The sequence below is a fragment of the Macaca nemestrina genome, chromosome 13 (genome assembly GCF_043159975.1).
Source record: "Macaca nemestrina isolate mMacNem1 chromosome 13, mMacNem.hap1, whole genome shotgun sequence".
NCBI classification, from domain to species: domain Eukaryota; kingdom Metazoa; phylum Chordata; class Mammalia; order Primates; family Cercopithecidae; genus Macaca; species Macaca nemestrina.
Window position 1 is genome coordinate 76791589 of NC_092137.1, and position 19597 is coordinate 76811185.

A 19597-nucleotide genomic window follows, 5' to 3' on the forward strand; every position below is an offset into this window, starting at 1 on the left:
TGATATTTACATTTGCCCTTTTTTTTAATAATGGAGAGAAACATTTGTTTGTTTTTTGATAAGTTTGGCATAGTATCTATCACATTTTTGATGCTTTTGGTCACAATTTTGTCCCTAGAATGCTAGTAATTAGACATCTGTAATGAACTACCTTACCACTTTAATACAGTGGTTTGAAGTGATACAGGAAGTAAGTCCACCAAATCACAGTGTTTTAATCTGTGACATGTTAGAATTCTAGAACTTTCTGCAGTATACGCATTTCATTAACTAATCTTTGTGCTGTTAAGTTACAGTGCTTTGACTCCTGGGTCTGCAGAAGGCACCAACTCCTGCTAAATCTTGAGCATTGATACCAGTCAAAACCTCATCTTCAGACTCTGGCGATGGTGATAATCAAAATGAACCGTTTTTGTGAGACACAGGGTCAGAAATTAAAACTACAGAATTCCTCTAGGCCCAGGTGATAGCAGCAGGAGGTAGACAAATTCCTAGACAGATAGAGGTGAGTCCCCGGTGAAACCTGACCTTCAAGCCAGGGACAGCCTGAAGCATGAAAACCAAGCTGCCAGTTCCAGGTAGAATCCATGACCTGGAGTGCAAACCTCCTTGACTCATTTCAGCCAATCAAATGGTGCTTTATCCAGGTCTGCCCATGGACCAATTAGCATGCACTTTCTCCATTCTAATCCCATAAAAACCTTGGACTCAGCCACATGGCAGGGCTACCTGCCTGCAGGTAGGAGCTACCCACTTCAGGTCTTTCCAATGAGAGCTGATTAAAAGTCAATAAAACTTTCTTCACCTTGCTCACCCTCCCATTGTCCACATAAACTCATGCTTCCTGGACACTGGATAAGAACTCGGGACCTACTGAATGGCAGGCATAAAAAGGGCTATAACACATTCTTGGCCAACTTGCTGAGCTATGAGTGGGAGCAAAAGGAGCTGTAACACATTCCTGGCCAGCTCACCAAGCTGTGACATGCTCCCATTCACCAGACTGCGGGATTGAAAAGCAGCAAGCCTTCTGGGAACCCAGATCTTGGGATTCCCCCAGCCAGAGTTATGACATTATAGCCTTCCCACCCTCTGCCAGCAATGGGCAGCTGTCCCATGTGACAGGAAGCAGCTGCAGTGCTAGCCCAGCCAGGGAGCCATGGGACAAAGGGAGGTGGCAGGACTAAAAGAGATTGAACACACCCTCCCTATTCACTGAGCTTCAGGTGGTGGGAATGAGAAAGCTGTAGCATGCCCCCTGCCCTGGGGCTCTGTGGTTGCTGGTGTCTCCAAATTTTCAGGCACCATCATGTTCCCCTCATCCAGATACCAGCACCCTCAGTGGAAGCTGCTCGGGCTATGCCTGGTCCAGCTGCAGCCTTGCATGGAGCCGGCACCTGTGGCAGCACCTCCAGCTGCCTCCCTTGCCACAGTCAGTATGCCTGTCTGTGCACAGTGGCTGAACCTCACACTTGCTTGCCTATATACCCCTCGCCGCTCTGCACCTGGCCTACCCTTTGTGACTGTGGGACCTGGACCAGTAGCACAAGCCAAGCACAGCCTGCCAGGCTGCGTGGGTGGAACGAGCACAGTGGGCATGAGCAAAACTCAAGCAGAGGTGCTGCTGGCCACAGAGGTTTCCAGCTGGTGAAGCAACAATTGAAGGATCTTGTCAAACAGGGACTACTGCAGAAGAGATGAGTGCATGATATTGTAAGAACCAATTTTGAGGGATAAGATTAGTTAAGAGTTTTTCTATAAATTAAACATTAATACCCAAAGCACACTGATGCAAGGCTCGCATCTAGGCCCGTGTGTCAGAATAACAGAGTTTTCTTGGAGAATTATCTGTTCTTTAATAGAAAATTATAAAAGGTTATAAAATATTTATGAAAATTTTATGATCAAATTGATTACTACTAGATAAATTAGTTTATAAGGTTTTGTTAAAATTGTCTTTCACATTAATACTATACCATATAAAGGTAACATGGTAAAGATTTGGTTTACTGTTTTGAACAAATTTTTTATGTAAGAGATAACAAGAGATTTCTGTTTAAAACTACAGAACAAAAAAATGTCGGGTGGGGGGAGAGATCGATTTCGTTGGCCTTATACTACCTTTATTAGGATTTACTGTTTGAGAAACTGAGTGTCCTCACTATCAATACATTTTTGTGTTTTTATTTTGGCTAAATGAATGACTATTTTATAGTAACTTGTGGTGTTATCTTATGATATCAAGTGTCTTAAACCTTTGATATTTGACGGACTTTCCAAAAACAAAATTTCAAGTTCTAGATTCAGTCTTTTTGATCTCAAACTAACTTTTATGGATGTTAGTTTCCCTGAAGTCTGAGAGACATATTAGGCTTATTAGGCTTATTTGTTATGTTATAATTTTGCAGACAGTATTGTCAAATCTGAGGTAGTGTTTAGCTTCTGATATGGTTTGGCTGTGTCCCCATCCAAATCTCATCTTGAATCATAAAGCCCACAATTCCCACAGGTTGTGGGCGATGATTTAATTATGGGGGTGTGTCTTTCCTGTGCTGTTCTTGTGACAGTGAGTGGGTCTCATGAGATCTGATGGTTTTAATAAGGGGAGTTTCCCTGTACAAGCTTTCTTTTCTTATCTGCTGCCATGTGGGACATGCCTTTCACCTTGAGGCCTTCCCAGCCACAGGGAACTGTAAGTCCAGTAAACCCTTTTTTTTTTTTTTTTTTTTGGTAAATTGCCCAGTCTCAGGTGTGTCTTTATCAGCAGCATGGTAACAGACTAAAACAGTAAAATGGTACCAGTACGGTGAGGCACTGATGAAAAGATATCTGAAATATGGAAGCAACTTTGGAACTACGTGACAGGCAGTGGTTGGAACAGTCTGGAGGGCTCACAGGAAGACAGGAAAATGTTGAAAAGTTTGGAAATCTCTAGAGGCTTGTTGAATGGCTTTGACAAAAATGCTGATACTGATATGAACAATAAGATCCAGGCTATGGTGGTCTCAGATGGAGATGAGGAACTTGCTGGGAACTGGAGCAAAGATGACTTTCGTTATGTTTTAGCAAAGAGACTGGCGGCATTTTAGCAAACAGACTGCCCTAGAAATTTGTGGAACTTTGAACTTGAGAGAGATAATTTAGGGCATCTGGCAGAAGAAATTTCTAAGCAGCAAAGCATTCAAGAGGAGATTTGGGTGCTGTTAACAGCATTTAGCTTTAAAAGGGAAACAGAACATAAAAGTTTGGAAAATTTGCAGCCTGATGATGTAGTGGAAAAGAAAATCCCATTTTCTGAGGAAAATTCAAGCCAGCTCCAGAAAACAGCATAAGTAACGAGGAGCCAGATGTTAATCCCCAAGACAATGGAAAAAATGTCTCTAGGCCATGTCAGAGGTCTTCATCACAGCACCTCCCATCACAGGCCTGGAGATATAGGAGGAAAAAGTGGATTGGTGGGCCAGGCCCAGGGTCCCCATGCTGTGTGTAGCCTAGGGACTTGGTGCCCTGTGTCTGAGCCACTGCAGCTGTGGCTAATAACGGCCAACATAGAGCTCAGGCCATGGCTTCAGAGGGTGCAAACCTCAAACCTTGGCAATTTCCATGCAGTATTGAACCTGCAATTGCACAGAAGTCAAAAATTGAGGTTTGGGAACCTCCACCTAGATTTCACAGAATGTATGGAAATGCCTAGATGTCCAGGACTGAGTTTGCTGCAGGGGTGGGGCTCTCATGGAGAACCTCTGCTAGGGCTGTAAAGAATGGAAATGTAGGGTCAGAGCCCCAGCACAGAGTCCCTACAGGGGAATTGCCTACTGGAGCTGTGGGAAGAAGTCTACCATCCTCCAGACCTCAGAACTGTAGATCCACTGACAGCTTGCACTGTGTGCCTGGAAAAGCTGCAGACCCTCAACAAAAGCCCACGAAAGAAGCTTGGTGGGAGGCTATACCCCGCAGAGCCACAGGGGTGGAGCTGCCCAAGACCATAGGAACCCACCTCTTGCATCAGCATGACCTGGATTCAAGACATGGAGTCAAAGGAGATCATTTTGGAGCTTTTAAGATTTGACCGCTCTGCTGGATTTTGGACTTGCATGGGGCCTGTAGCCCCTTGGTTTTGGCCAGTTTCTTCCATTTGGAATGGCTGTATTTACCCAATGGCTATATCCCCATTGTATCTAGGAAGTAACTAACTTGCTTTGGATTTTACAGGCTCAAAAGTGGAAGTGTGTTCAAAGTTGGTTCCTGCCAGTAGGTTCGTCATCTCACTGACTTCAAGAATGACTCTGCTGACCTTTGCAGTGAGTGTTACAGCTATTAAAGGTGGCACAGACCCAAAGAGTGAGCAGCATCAAGATATATTGTGGAGTGAAAGAACAAAGCTTCCACAGCAAGGAAGGGGACCGGAGCAGGTTGCTGCTTCTGGCTGGGGTGGTCAGCTTTTATTCCCTTGTAGGCCCCTCCCATTTTCCATTTCTGTCCTATCAGTGGCCTTTTTCAATCCTCCCTGCAATTGGCTACTTTTAGGATCCTGCTGATTGGTGTGTTTTACAGGGCACTGATTGGTGCATTTTACAGAGCACTGATCGGTGAGTTTTACAGAGTGCTGATTAGTGCATTTTACATTCCCCTTGCTAGCTACAGAGCTCTGATTGGTGCCTTTTACAGTCCTAGCTACAGAGCGCTGATTGGTGCATTTTACAATCCTCTTATAAGACAGAAAAGTTCTCCAAGTCCCCACTTGACCCAGGAAGTCCAGCTGGCTTCACTTCTCAGAAGGGACTTGTCTTGTGTCAGATAAGATGTTGGACTGTGGACTTTTAGTTAATCCTGAAATGAGTTAACACTTTGGAGGACTGTTGGGAAGGCATGATTGATTTTGAAATGTGAAGACATGAGATTTGGGAGGGGCCAGGAGCAGAATGATATGGTTTGGCTGTGTCCTGATTCATATCTCATCTTTAATTGTAACTCCCACAATTCCCACATGTTGTGGGAGGAACCCGGTATGAGGTGATTGAATGACCGGGATGGGTCTTTCCTGTGATGTTCTCATGGTAATGAATGAGTCTCACAAGATCTGATGGTTTTAAAAATGGGAGTTTCCTTGCACAAGCTCTCTTCTTTTCTCCGCCACCATGTGAGACATGCCTTTCACCTTGTGCCATGATTGTGAGGCCTCCCCAGCCATGTGAAACTGTAAGTCCAATAAACCTCTTCTTTTGTAAATTTCCCGGTTTGGGGTGTGTCTTTATCAGCAGCATGAAAATGGACTGATACAGCTTCTTTTCAGTTATATTTATATTTATATAGTTGTGTTGTTAACAAGTGCTCCAGGACTGTATGAGATTCTTAAAATTCTGATATGTCTTAATATATGTTGTCAGAAATAATTATTATTATTGTTAGCTTGTTGTATGCCACAGAAATAACCAAATTTCCTTGTCAACTGTGTCTTTAGCTATGGCTGTGTTAAGAATTTTGTCATCCACAATTGTTTTGCTTTCATCTCAAAAAGTGACTTATAGTCAGCTACAATCCAGGACTTGTTTCTTTGAGGGACTTCATGAAAAAGACTCTTGAATGCAGGTTTCTGATAATTTTGGAAATTGTACCATTGGATTAGAGAGAAAGCTTGCAGGTCACTAATTGAAAGGCTGATATGTTCATAAAGATTGCTAACCCCATATGAAGCAGAGCAGAAGTTGATTGCATGGACTGACTAATCAAGGACTGAAATAATTTTTGTGGCTTTTTTTGTTGATTTGAAATATTGACGATTCTTTTTGTTTTTTAGTCTGGAGACTTTTTTTCTTTTGAGCTATTTATAGCTTTTAAGTATGCTTTAAGGATAATGAATAGAATATACTTTCATAAACAGAATTTGATGCATATTTCTTTCTCTCTGCCTAATTTCTCCAGAATTTATAAACTACTTATGAATATTGTTAATTCATGGCAATGTGTTTGTTTGCATAAATTCAATAAGAATCTGTTTTCATTTATAATGGAACACAGTTGGAAGAACTGATTATTGTCACAGGGCTTTGATTAAAATGGCCTTGTGCGAGGTTCCAGTAAGGGTGGTTTAAGAGAGCCTATGTGGACAATGATTCTTGCTGCACTTTGTGTGGGTAATCAAGCGAAGTATGTGGGACTGAAGCTTATTTTGCTGGTAGATTGGTCCTGCTGTGATTTGTCTTTGGTGGAAGTTGGGGACCGGAGGGAGAATGATTGTGTTTCAGAAGAAAACTACAGTGTTAGATTAACTTTTGATTCCTGGATGGCCACATAGTCACCCATGGTATAGAGCTGCCCACTATATCCCTCCTCAGCATGAAGCAGCCAGAAAGATTGACAACTACATTCCCCGTGATTGAAGAGCTGATATATAGAAAGGGGGGCTGAAACTGACTCAATAGTCCATAGACAGCTTTTAGGGGGATAAACATAGAAATTTACCCTTCCGGTCTTAAAGTTTGAAACTTATATTTGTTTCATCCGAGTTTCTTCCTAAGAGCCCCCAGCCCTCTCAGCAAGTATGAAGGAACTGAAACACACCAGATCACAACATCCAGACAATGAGACATGAGGTTCCTCATTCATCATCATAGCCTTCTTACCCATCCAGAGTTCCTGTTTTCCTACACGTGGTTACATTTCTTCCCTGCTATATAAACCCTTAATTTTAGTCAGCCAGGGAGATGGATTTGAGACTGACTTTTTTTGTTTCTTTTGCTGCAGCCCTTGATCAAAGCCTTCTTCCCCGGCAATCTTTGCCTCAGTGACTGGCTTTCCCTGTGGTGAGCAGCAAGACCTAGACTGAACCCCTTCTTTTCAGTAACAAAAAGACATACATGGAGAGACCTTCTGTCTACAAAAAAATTAGCCAGATGTAGTGGCACACACTTGTAGTCCCAGCTACTCAGGAGGCTGAGGTGAGAGGTGGAGGTTATAGTGAGCCATGATCACATCACTGCACTCAACTTGGGTGACAGCAAAACTTTGTCTCAAAAAAAAAAAAAAAAAAGATATAGTGAGAAAATGTACATCAAAAGAATTAAGGTATTAAACCAATAACTTAAAGTTCCAACTTAAGAAACTATAAAAAAAGAAAAACCAAATGCAAGCAGAAGGGAAGAAATAATAAATATAAGCACAGAGCTCAAGAAAATTAAAATAGGAAAACAACAGAGAAAATTAATGAAACTAAAAGTATATTTTTTAGGTGATGAATAAAACTAGAGATGTCACAAATTATCTCTATTAGGATTGAAATAGGAGATAATGCTATGGACCTAGCAGACATTCAATAGGTAAGAGAATGTTATAAAATCTCTTCACATATAAATTTGAAAATTTATTCAAAATGGATCAATTTCTCAAAACGCTCAAGCAAAACTCACACAAGATGAAATAGATATCCTCAAGAGTGCTAAAACTAGTGAAAATATTGACAAAGACTCTCTCCTTTGACCAGAACTTTAGTAAGCCTCCTCTGAGTCCTCTGTTTAACTGTGTGTGAACTTGGACTTCCATCTCTGTGTAGAATACAGTTTGAGTTAGAATTCTGTTAAATCAGCTTAGAGTGGATCTCCCATGCTTGACATTTGACCAACCTTATCTTATCACCCCAGCCTGCCTTCAGTAATAATCCTATTAAGTTCTAGCCAGGAAGCTCTGATGCTTGATGTTTTCTCTTAGCAATTTTCTTTCTATTGCCCCCCTCTCTAGTCCTTGGTTATAAATCCCCACTTGTCCTTCTTGGAATCAAAGTGGGTTCCAATATCTCTCACCCACAGTGGGACTGCACTGCAGTGGTCCCTATACCTGTCATCATGGCCCTCCTTAATAAAGTCTGACTCGCCATCTTTAACAAGTGTTTGGATAATTATTTTTCTTTAATAACATTAAACCATTGTTAAAAACTTTTCCAGAAACAATATCTCCAGGTCCAGATATTTTCACTCAAAAATCCAACCAAATATTTCAAGGATAAGACCAATTTTTCACAATCTCTTTTGGTAAATGGAGAAGGATCGAATAGTTTTTGTTTGTTTGTTTGTTTTGAGACAGGGTCTCACTTTGTCACACGGGCTGGAGTGTAGTGGCATGATCTCGGCTCACTGCAATGTCCACCTCCTGGGTTCAAGCGATTCTCGTTCCTCAGCTTTCCAAGTAACTGGGATTACAGGTACGCACCACCATGCCTGGTTCATTTTTGTATTTTTAGTAGAGATGGGATTTCACCATGTTGGCCAAGCTGGTCTCAAACTCCTGGCCTCAAGTGATCTCCTTGCCTCAGCCTCCAAAGTGCTAGGATTACAGGCGTGAGCCACGGCACTCAGCCTAGCATTGAATAGTCCTAAAAACATTTCACAAGGCTAGTATTACTTTTATATAAAAACCATATGAAAATTTGTCAAACTTGTGGACTGTAGAGAATTTTTTTTTTTGTGTGTGTGTGTGTGTTTCTACAGAGTTAGGGCTTAATGAACAAATTTTCCTGTAAATTGGGATCCTGGGCTAAAAGCAACCCTTAGGTAGTTAATTTACAACTGGATATATAGTGAGACAATTGTATAGATAGATTAACTTAACTCTGGAGATGTGTGATTACATTTTAAGAAAAAAATGAAGCTCAGGACCTTGAAACACCTTCTAGGTCATAAAAACCAAAAGCACAGCAAGTTGGGGGTGAGGTGGGGCTTATTCTGGCCCTTGGAAAGATGTGTTTACATTTCAAAAGGTTAGAGTGAGAAGCTGGGATCTATTGCATCTTCAGGAAGCAAAAGTTCTCCTTTTTTTTTTTTTTTTTTTTAAATAAGGGAAACAGAGGCAGCTGTCCCTTTCTCCAGAATATGTATGTATATATTTTTTAAAAAAGAAAGAAAATCAATTTTCTTCTGTTTTTCATTTAACATACAGACTTAGTATGCATAGGAGATGTGACGTGAATTTCAACCAGTTGGTCCTGAGATAAGAATTTCTTGCTGGTAGTTAGACAGGCATGAGAGGGGCAGGAGAGGGCTCTCCCTCATCCACTAGGAATGTTGGCTGATGGTTCATCAGTTATCACATTGTCTCTCTAAAAGTGATAAATTGGCAGCTAGCACCAGGTAGAGGCCATTTCCTGATGGTCCACACCTGTTGCGTTGAAGTTTTAATTGAATGCAGGTGCCAGGGAAAAGCAAAAAAAGGGTTCCAATCTCAGGTATTGGGCGGGTGAGCCCAGACATGCACATTAAAAGGCAAAATGGTGGCGTATGCTCTTTTGGGGGCACTCCAGGGGAAAAGGGAAGAAAGCCTTGGATGAGCCTACGACTTCCTAAAATTACTGCTGTGCTGACTTCCCAAGGGTAAGGAGGGCACTGTGCATTGCACAAGGAGGCAGAGGTTGCAGTGAGCCGAGAACGTGCCATTGCACTCCAGCCTGGTGACAGTGCAAGACTGCTTCTCCAAAAAAAAAAAAAAAAAAAAAAAAGTAAGTCCACACTATGGCAGCCCACACTAAGGGAAGAATCATGGCAAAGAGGCCAGCCTATGAAGTCCTAGGATCAAGGTTAAACACCGCATTGTTCTATAAGTTTCCTGCTTGGGTCTCTTCCAAGCATACATTATTTTCTCTCCTGTTTCTAAAGCCTTTTAAAATAAACTTCCACTCCTTCTCTGAAACTTACTGCTCTTTTTCTGCCTTATGCCTCTCAGTTGAATTCTTTCTTCTGAGGTGGCAAGGATTGAGGTTGCTGCAGACCCATAGAACTGCACTGCCAGTACCTTGGACACCTTCTACCAGCCATGTAGTTATTACTTTTTTTGGCGGGGGGGGGGGGGGGCGCGGAACGCGGAGTCTCGCTCTGTCGTCAGGCTGGAGTGTGAGGGCGTGATCTCGGCTCACTGTAACCTCCGCCCCCTGGGTTCAAGTGATTCTCCTGCCTCAGCCTCCCTAGTAGCTGGGACTATAGGCGTATGCTGCCACGCCCGGCTAATTTTTGTATTTTTAGTAGAGACAGAGGTTTCACCATGTTGGCTCAGGATGGTCTCGATCTCTTGACCTTGTGACCTGATCGCCTTGGCCTCCCAGAGTGCTGGGATTACAGGCGTGAGTCACTGCGCCCGGCCATTATTACTTACTTTTAAGTGAATAATGATAATTTGCCTCTACTGTAGCACATGTCTTTTGTGCACATTTAAGATAGTTAATAAAGGTGATTATTAAAATCCCAGCATGTAGAAAAAGAGTGCATGATGCAATTTAATCCAAAATTCCAGCAAATATTTTCTATAAATATTGCCAAGAGCTTTCTAAAATACTTTGAAATGGAAAAAAATTAGAATAGCCAAAACAAAACTGAGGAAAAAGAACAAAATCAGGAGCTTTACATCAACTGATTTTAAGAAATGCTATAAATCCACACTAAGCAAGGCAATGTAATCTTGTTACCCAGTGTAATGCTATGTGATCTGGGCGAATTTGTACTCCACCTTAATTCTGCTTATCTGTCTTTAAGAAACAGTATGCCTGCGGTCAGAAATTCTCCTTCATGATCAAGTTGGCTGAAACTGGTGGGATCCAAGATGGCAGCTCACTTAATTGTGGAAGAACCTCTAACTTCATTATTATCTAATTTCCATGCTAAATGACACTCTTGCCAGCACCATTACAGCTGACAATCACTGTGACAATGACGGGAAGAAACCATACAAACACAAAGAGGAAGGTGGCACTCCAGTTCCAAGAAGGTCTCCACTCATTCTCAGGAAATACATGAATTTTCCTCCCGTAGCCTGTAATGCCCAGCTCCTTCATAAAAGATGCTCTGTGCCTGTGACTTCCTGGCTCTCAAGGCTGAGAAGTTGACTTGGGAGCCACACTCTTGCTTCTCAGTTCCATGGCCATTGAATAAAACCTGCACTACTTGACACCCACTTTCCATTTCACATGTTGGCTTCACAACACTGACAGGGAAAGATCCCATATTTTGGGAGACCAGCTTTGTTGGTAACAGTTTTATCCCAGGACAGACATACAGGTCAATGAAAGAGAATAATGTTCAGAATTAGTGCTACTCATGAATTTGTTAATAGTTTTATTTAATTTGTTTATTTATTTATTTATTTATTTTTATTTATTTATTTTTTTTGAGACGAAGTCTCGCGCTGGGTCACCCAGGCTGGAGTGCAGTGGCGTGATCTCGGCTCACTGCAAGCTCCGCCTCCCAGGTTCACGCCATTCTCCTGCCTCAGCCTCCAAGTAGCTGGGATTACAGGCGCCCGCCACCACGCCCGGCTAGTTTTTTGTATTTTTAGTAGAGACGGGGTTTCACCATGTTAGCCAGGATGGTCTCGATCTCCTGACCTCGTGATCCACCCGCCTCGGCCTCCCAAAGTGCTGGGATTACAGGCTTGAGCCACCGCGCCCGGCCTAATTTGTTTATTTTTTTATGAATATGTTAAACTCAATAGGGAATTTCAAAAAATTGAGCTGAACAACTGGCTATCTATGTGGGGACAAAAAAAAAAATCTTATCTCTTACTTTATACTATGCATTACACTTAAAATGGATCACAGTCCTAATGTAAACACAAAAACAATAAACCTGTTAGGTAGTTAGACGTTAGCAGCTGGGAGTGGCTGAGAAAAGAAAGTAGAAGGGCTGTCACTAAGACAGACCCTGACCCACCTAAGTTCAGCCCCAACACTGCCCTAACTCCACCCTAACAGACGCAGTTTATGGTAAAGATAGCGGCTAGCACATCCTGGAGAAAAAAACTGGGCACAGATAAAAATCCCCTAACGTAGCACATGCCCAGGCTATCTAGGTCATCACTCCGGGAAACCCCATCCTCCGTATTCAGTCATTATAATTTATATGTGTTTTTGTCCCACCCAGCCCAGAGGGCTTTTCTTAACGAATTATGGATAAAACATGCACAGTTTAACTTCAGTTATATAACCATAAACTGCCATTCAAATGACATCATTCTGTCACTCAAACAGCCCAAGCCTCAACTCCTCCCACAAACCCCTGAGCTCTAAAGCAGAAGTCAAATTAAGTGAAATCAGCCCACTCTCTTTCTGAGAGTCTATTACTGTGCTTCAATAAAACTGGCTTTAAGCTTGCATTTCGATGTCAGTTTGCAATTCTTTGCTCACTATTACAAAAAATCATGATTGCTGGTCCAGAGCTGTAGCTCTGTTATCACCTTGATTAAAGGATCCATCCCAATACAGAATCCCTGGTAACAAATTTTTTTAGAAAAAAGCAGGAGAAAATCTTCACCAATTAGCATAGGCAAAAATCACCTATGTAGAATGCAAAAAACATGAACCATAAAAAATTAATATTATCAAAATCAAAACCTTAGTTCTTTGAAAGAAACTATTAAGAAAATGAAAAGATAAGTGATAGACTAGAAAAAAATTTACCACACATAAACTTGATAAGGAAAGTATATACATTTTTTAGTTTAAAAACTCGATAAATAGAAGACAATTTTTAAAATGGTGAACTTTTTTTTTTTTTTTTTGAGACGGAGTCTTGCTCGTCGCCCAGGCTGGAGTGCAGTGGCGCGATCTCGGCTCACTGCAAGCTCTGCCTCCCAGATTCACGCCATTCTCCTGCCTCAGCCTCCCAAGTAGCTGGGACTACAGGCGCCCACCACCACACGCGGCTAATTTTTTGTATTTTTAGTAGAGACGGGGTTTCACCGTGTTAGCCAAGATGGTCTCGATCTCCTGACCTCATGATCCACCTGCCTTGGCCTCCCAAAGTGCTGGGATTACAGGCATGAGCCACCACACCCAGCCAATGGTGTACATTTTTGAACAGATACTTCTAAAAAAGACAGTTATGAATGGCCAATAACTACATAGAAATACTCAATATCATTAATCACCAAGGAAATACATTTAAAATACTTTGAGATATTGCTACACAATCACTAGAATAATTAAATACTGACAAAGCCAAGTGCTGGTGAAGATTTGTAGCAACCGGAATTCTCATACATTTCTGATAGGATTGTTAAATTGTACAACCATTCTGGAAAGGAGTTTGACAGTTTTTTATATTGTTAAAATACACCTATCATAAAACAATTCCATGAATTTGCCCAAGAGAAATGAAAATATATGTCCATACAAAGACTTTCACTAAAATGTTCATATAAGCTTTATTAATAATATCCCCAACTGAAAAAATTCCATACAGTCATCAAGAGTTGAACTGATGAATAAATTATGCTGTATCTTCCAAGGCAATACTGCTGATTGTATTACACATTTTAAAACTTTGTATTTTCTTGCTGCCTCGAAATCTCCACAAACAAGCTGTGAGCAGGGCCCCTCCCAGGTAACCAGGTGTACACGTGTGATGAGATCAGAGCCTACCATAAGTTCTCCTACTTGCCTTTCCCTGACTGACATCTGGTAATATTTAAAGTCACCAGTCAAATCCCCTCACACATTTTGCTGGTGTGCTCCACGCTGACCTCCAATAGAGGCATTTGCCCATGGATGCCTATTCTCTCTCCACTCCCCATCTGCTGGGTTGAGCCTGCTCCTTTGCTGCTCTCTCTCTCTCATGTGGCCCCTACTTGACATGCAGTGACTCTCCCTCTAGGACCTGTGAGTATAAGAATTTTTTTTCCCTGTGCACCCTTTGTGGACACTCGACTATCATCTAAAAAAAGCCCCAAAACATTCATCAACGTAAAGGATCAAACTACTGAAATTTATAGCATCATGAATGTGTCTCAAAAATAAGCCTTAAATAAAAAGCTGGACTCAAAGATTTCACATACTGTTTGATCTTTCATATGACATTTTAGAAATGGCATGATTAAACAGACTGGTCATTGCTTGGAGCTAGGGGTGAGAGGTATTGTCTGCAGAGAGGCATAGGAGAATCTTGTGGGGTGGTGGAAATATTCTATATATTCTATATATGGGGTGGTGTTTATATTTGGAATTGTATATTGTATACATTTGATAAAAATCATTAAACTCTACATTTATATGCATTTCTTTTATTTATATATAAATTATACCTCAATCGATTTGTTTTTTTAAAATTTTAATATGTACCTGGCTTGAGTTACCAAAGTCCTTTCTTGACCCGCCCTAGTCTTCAGTCAACTTTTTTCTGTTTCTGATTTAGTCATGTCATAATAGTCTCCCATAAAATTAAAAACTTTTCAATTTTTGAAGTTTTGATTTATTTGCTTCTTCATTTATTGACCACTCTTCAATCTTTCAGTTCGCAGATACTATTCCGGCTTGCCTTTAAAAGCCTCATTTTGGAAAGTCAAATATAGTGGCCAAATGTCTTCAGTTTAAATTCTGAGATATTAGATTTTGATGCAAATAGAGACTCAAGTACCAAGGGTGTGGTTTGAAAGAATTAGTTTTAAAAGTTCATGCGGCATTTATATTATATGATTAATGGAAAGCGGGTTGGTTTTTGCATTGCTTCAAATTTTTAGTGCACACCAGAATCACTTGGAGAACATGTTACAATGATGTATGTCTGAGGAAGGGTCTGGGATCTTAGTTTTAAGAAGCTTCCCAGGTGATTTGGGTGCAGGTAGTTTTCTAAACAAACTTTAAAAGCCCAGCTTTGCTGTAAAGAAGTTATCTTGGCCTGTTACAGGGTAGAGAGTGCATGTGTGTGTGATGGCCATGAAGGGTAGAGAGTATGGTACTCATGGAATTCATGTCCCAGATCAGTCATTTTCAATTGGTGATACATTGGGAAATTACTTAAACTCTTTGAACATCAGTTTCCTTATTTATGAGAATTATGCCTATTCCTGAGGTTTGTTGTTCTAAAGGCATGATGTTAGACTCCCAGAACTGTACCGTGCATATAGTTCACATTAGATATTACTTATCTCCATTCCTCAAGTTAAAGAAAGCATACACATTCTTCAACTGTGTTCAGATATTTCATGTGGTGATGATTTCTAGGTTAAAAGTGTCTTATTTTTCTCTACTTAGTTATAAGTTTTAAATTATGAGAAAATGATCATATGAATAGTACGCGTGGCCTGTTTTGCACTGAGAAACATGTTACATTTCTGTGATATAAATGGTTAGGATTTAGGGGAATGACATGACTATGAAAGACTTTTCCTTTTTCTTTTCCTCCCCTCCTTTTCCCCTCCCTTTCTTTCCTGTCCCTTCCTTTTCCTCATTTTTCGTCCCTCCCTTCTGATTTCCCTCTCTTTCTCTCTCTCCTTCCTTCCTCCCTTTCTTCCTACCTATTAACTGGTAGGATTTAAACTGATTTAAACAAGGTAGATTTCAACTAGGAAACCTCCTAGTTTCCAAGTTCTTTAGCATAAGAATGATGATGATGGAAAGATAGTGCCACTTTTGTATTTTTGCTGGCATAACACCACCAGCTAAGGACCATCCCCTAGGTATGGGTCAAGCCCCCAAAACAATTCATATAAATTGTTTTATCTATACTTCATAGTTAGGTATATTGAAACCCACTAAAGTGATTCTTCACTTCCATAAAATGAGTTTATAGTAGAGTTACAAATTCATTTTAAATTCCCCAATTTGGGCTTTCCTTTACCCTCCAAACACTTTTTTAAACTATAGGGCAGAATATTGTTGCCATTACTGAACTCAGATTTCATTTCAGTCACCTTCAGGTGCTTGTTTATTTTCTATTTATTATTATTTGCTTTTGATTCAGGTTCATTTTTCACTATCCAGTAATCCACACAATGCTATGGCATTTGAGTTTATCTCTCATCAGTCACTCTGCACACATCTGTTCTTGCCCCCTTCCTGCTTTGAGTCATGCAGTTTCTCCAACATAGGACAATCTTTTTGCCAGTTTAAATTCTTCCCATTACTCAAGACTCTATTCAATCTCCACATTTCCTCTACGAAACTTTCTTCAATTACTCTAACCCTCTCTGAACTCCTGCTGTATTTATAGACAGGTCACAGTGCAGTGATCTAATTACACACAGAATGTCAGAGCTGGAAGGGACCTCAGAAATCATCCAGCCCAATGCCCCTGTTCATAGGCAAGGGAACAGAGCACAAGAAGCAAATTTCGAGAGAGTGGAAGAACATGCTTTTAGAGAGTGGGTAAGAACAAGATCTGGATGTGACACTGATAGCATATGTGACTAATAATGTGACTAGTAATGATCTGGGTATGAGAATGAAGGATGTAGGTGGGGTTCAGAGTTGACAGGAGTATTCAAAGTTAGGCTGTTGATTACTAGTGTAACGGGATTCGTAGTTAACGAAAGATGCCCTGGTGTATTGAAGAGAAATATGGAAATGTAGATGCTGATCAGTCTGCACTCCCAGCACAGGAGCCCTGCAATGCTGGTACCTTAATGACAGTGTCCAAATTACACAAAGTCGGAGGGCCATGAGATACAAGCTCACTGGGGATGTTTGCTATTTTTAAAAATATTTTGAGCAGGTTTTTTTTTTTTTTCTTTTTCTAAAGCCAAGTGTCCTAATTTGTCAATGGGTATTTATTAAAGGGTGATGAGACATAACCAAGTTTAAAAAGTTGTAGAAATGAAATTTCAAGTCAAAGAACAAAAATAGGAAAAAACTAGCCTGGGCAACACAGGGAGACTCCATCTCTACCAAAAATAAAAGAAGTAATAAATTTTAAAAAAATAGCTATGGTTGGTGGTGAATGCCTGTAGTTCATTTTTTTTTTTTTTTTTCTTCCAGGAGGCTGAGGCAGGAGAATCGCTTGAGATCAAGAGTTTGGAGTTGCAGTGAGCTATGACTGCACCACTGCATGCCAGCATGGGTGACAGAATGATACCCTGTCTCCAAAAGAAAGAAAGAAAAAGCTGTGGAATTATGGAATGTAAAGGTAGATGGTGAGGCTAGCTCAGACTAGCAGAGAATTCCAATAGCATGGTGTTAAGGAGAATGGCAATGGACATAAAATGTATTTGTAGGTCAAATAAAAGTCTTTTGAATGAGATTTAGAAGAGTGACTAAGACAAAAATTCATTTTACTCTGTGTAAATTATGTATTATGTAAGGACATTGTTGGTCGAATAAAAATGAAGCAATACATGACTCTGGACCTAAACTGACCCCCTTTTCTTTTGGTTTTCACGACATCACTTTCCTCCCACCTCTTTGGTGTCACCTTCTCAGTCTCTTTCCTGAGTCTTCTTTCTGTACTAATTTTCTCTTTATAATTGTTTTTTCTAGCTCTGCTATTTCTTGAAGTGACAGCATTCATTTCTATAACTTTAAAAATTGTTTGAATGCTAAAGATCAACTATTTTGTATTTTTACACCTGGATTCACCCAATAACATGTAAGTATATATACAACTATCCCATTAATATATCCAGTTGCATATCTTTATAGGATTAGTAAGCCTTGATGTCCCTTTCCATGAAACCTTGCCATGCCCTTACCATTTTAGTAATGGCATTATTATCTGCCTTATTCAGAAACCTAAAATTTATCTTTGATTCCTCCCAGTTCTTAATTCCTCATATCCAATTAATCAGCAATCTTGTCCCTATCTAAAGTATATCTTTAAGTTCCACCCTTTCTGTTGTGTCTGGTGCCCACCTAATCCAAGCCCCTCTCCTATTTCTTCTTTGATAGTTTCATACTGGTGTTGTTGTACCCACTGTGGCCCCTCTGTAATGCCTTCTGCATGACACTGCCAGAGTAATCTTATATAACCTTAACTGTATACCTCACAACCCTGCTTAAAGACCTTTGAGAGCTCCCCTTAGCATGAAAGATAAAATTCATATTCATTGCTATAGTGCACACGGCCATTGTGATCTGGCCTGTTGTGACTGTCCTCCGTTGTCACTAAGCTCCTTCCACACAAGCCTTTATTTCTGATTCTTGAACAATGCAGCTCTTTACTGTCTTAGGACATTGGAGCATGCTGTTTTCTCTATCTAGAGAGCTTGTCCTCTAGTGCCGCTCATGGCTGGCTTCTCACACTTCGGGTCTTGGTAAAGCATCATCTTTTGGAGAGGGTTTCCCTAAAAGCCCTTTCTGAAAGGTTGGTATTCTCCCTTCTTGTACACACACACACACACACACACACACACACACACACACACACACACACACACACCAATTTTCTCTGTCATATCACTCTGATTCTCTCCTACTTATGCTAGTCGCAGTTATTTTAATTATAATATAAGATCTATGAGGGCAGAGGCTCATCTGCTTTGTTTACAAGATGTAAAACAGATCCTGACACAAAGGAACTGCCCAATAAACACTTAAGGAATTAGGAAGACACAGACTTCCATTTCAGAAGGAATTATGCCAACAAAATGTCTTCAGATATAGAAACTGGAAGCTTTGGGCTCAAAATATAAAGCTAAAGATGAAAACATCAGAAGTGGCTTTGTGCTTGTTTTATTTACTTTTATATGAATTAAATAAGTTTATGTTTAAAACTTCAGGCAGAATATCCTTCAATTAATGCTAAAGCTGCAACTGAGTGGAAGAACACTAAAGGAGAGAATGCTATTGCATGTATGCTAAGGCTTGAAATAAGTGGTTCAAGACTTGTCTTGTAGAAGTCATTTACCAAATGCTATACTGTGAAGTACTTTATAGGGAGGTTCTATAGGTTATCTAAACCCAAGTGACTGTGATTTTTTATTTACCCCTTGAACTCAAGTGAAGCAGTCGAAGCTCGAAAATATATGTATGTTTCTCTCCTATTACATCACCTTATTCTTACACTTTTGGAGACTCCTTGTGACCATGTACCTGTGGCTTGGCTGGATACTGGAGAGACATACCACGTGAAGACAAAGCCATGCTATGAGGACCAGCAATCGTTCTGGGAACAACAGTCTGTCTAGAGACCTATGTCCACCAGCAGGTCAGTACCTTCTGACACTTGGTGGGTGAGGAAACCTCTTTTCTCCCTATGAGTTGACTTTGGTATGAAAAGGATCGAATAGGAGGCTGGCCTTTGTATAGGCTTGATTCAGGGATGGTAGCAGTAAAGACACACTTTGCTTCAAATACTGTGCGTCTAAACTGTTGATTATCTATAGATGAAATACAATTCTGAGATCAAGGCTATTTGTACCTCCTTCCTTATAGCAAGAACTCTTCAGTAGCTGCAAAACACCATACATTAAGTATTTGTTGAGCTGAATTAAATTTGGGTCTATTTTGGCAAGTTGAATGTAACTCTGATATGGTGTGAGAGAAGCTTTCTTACAGAAGAAAAGTTTTAACTTTTTCCTTTATTTCTTTTTAAACTATATTTTTATTACAGATAATACAAACTGTATATGAGTGAATATTATGACTTCAAATGGTATTATGAATCTTATATGCCATCTCCCAAGATTAACTGATCAACTCATTCCCCCTCCTGTTTGATCTATACTCCTTGCAAATTCTCTCTTCTTCACAAATCATTTTGAAGCAAATTTCAAACATTATTGTATTCCATCCGTAAAGATTTTAGTAGTATATCTTAGTGATAAAATATTTTTAAAAACTCACAGTACTATTGACCCACCTAAATAAATGAACATTAATTCTTTATATGTCATAAATATTAGTTAATATAGTTGG

General features: G+C 40.2%; 1 long non-coding RNA gene across 3 annotated transcripts in view; it reads left to right on the forward strand.

Annotated features, from left to right (window-relative positions):
• The window catches only part of LOC139357909 (uncharacterized), a 36746-nt gene extending 25822 nt beyond the window's left edge, over positions 1 to 10924 (forward strand). Inside the window, exons 5-6 of one of the 3 annotated variants that reach the window (XR_011611937.1) lie at positions 8077 to 8194; positions 10512 to 10924. This is a non-coding gene — a long non-coding RNA (uncharacterized lncRNA). Of the gene's footprint in view, positions 1 to 4212; positions 4302 to 8076; positions 8195 to 10511 lie in introns of all 3 variants that reach the window. The other 2 variants (XR_011611939.1, XR_011611938.1) reach the window with 2 other exon arrangements.
• The last annotated feature ends 8673 nt before the right edge of the window (positions 10925 to 19597 follow it).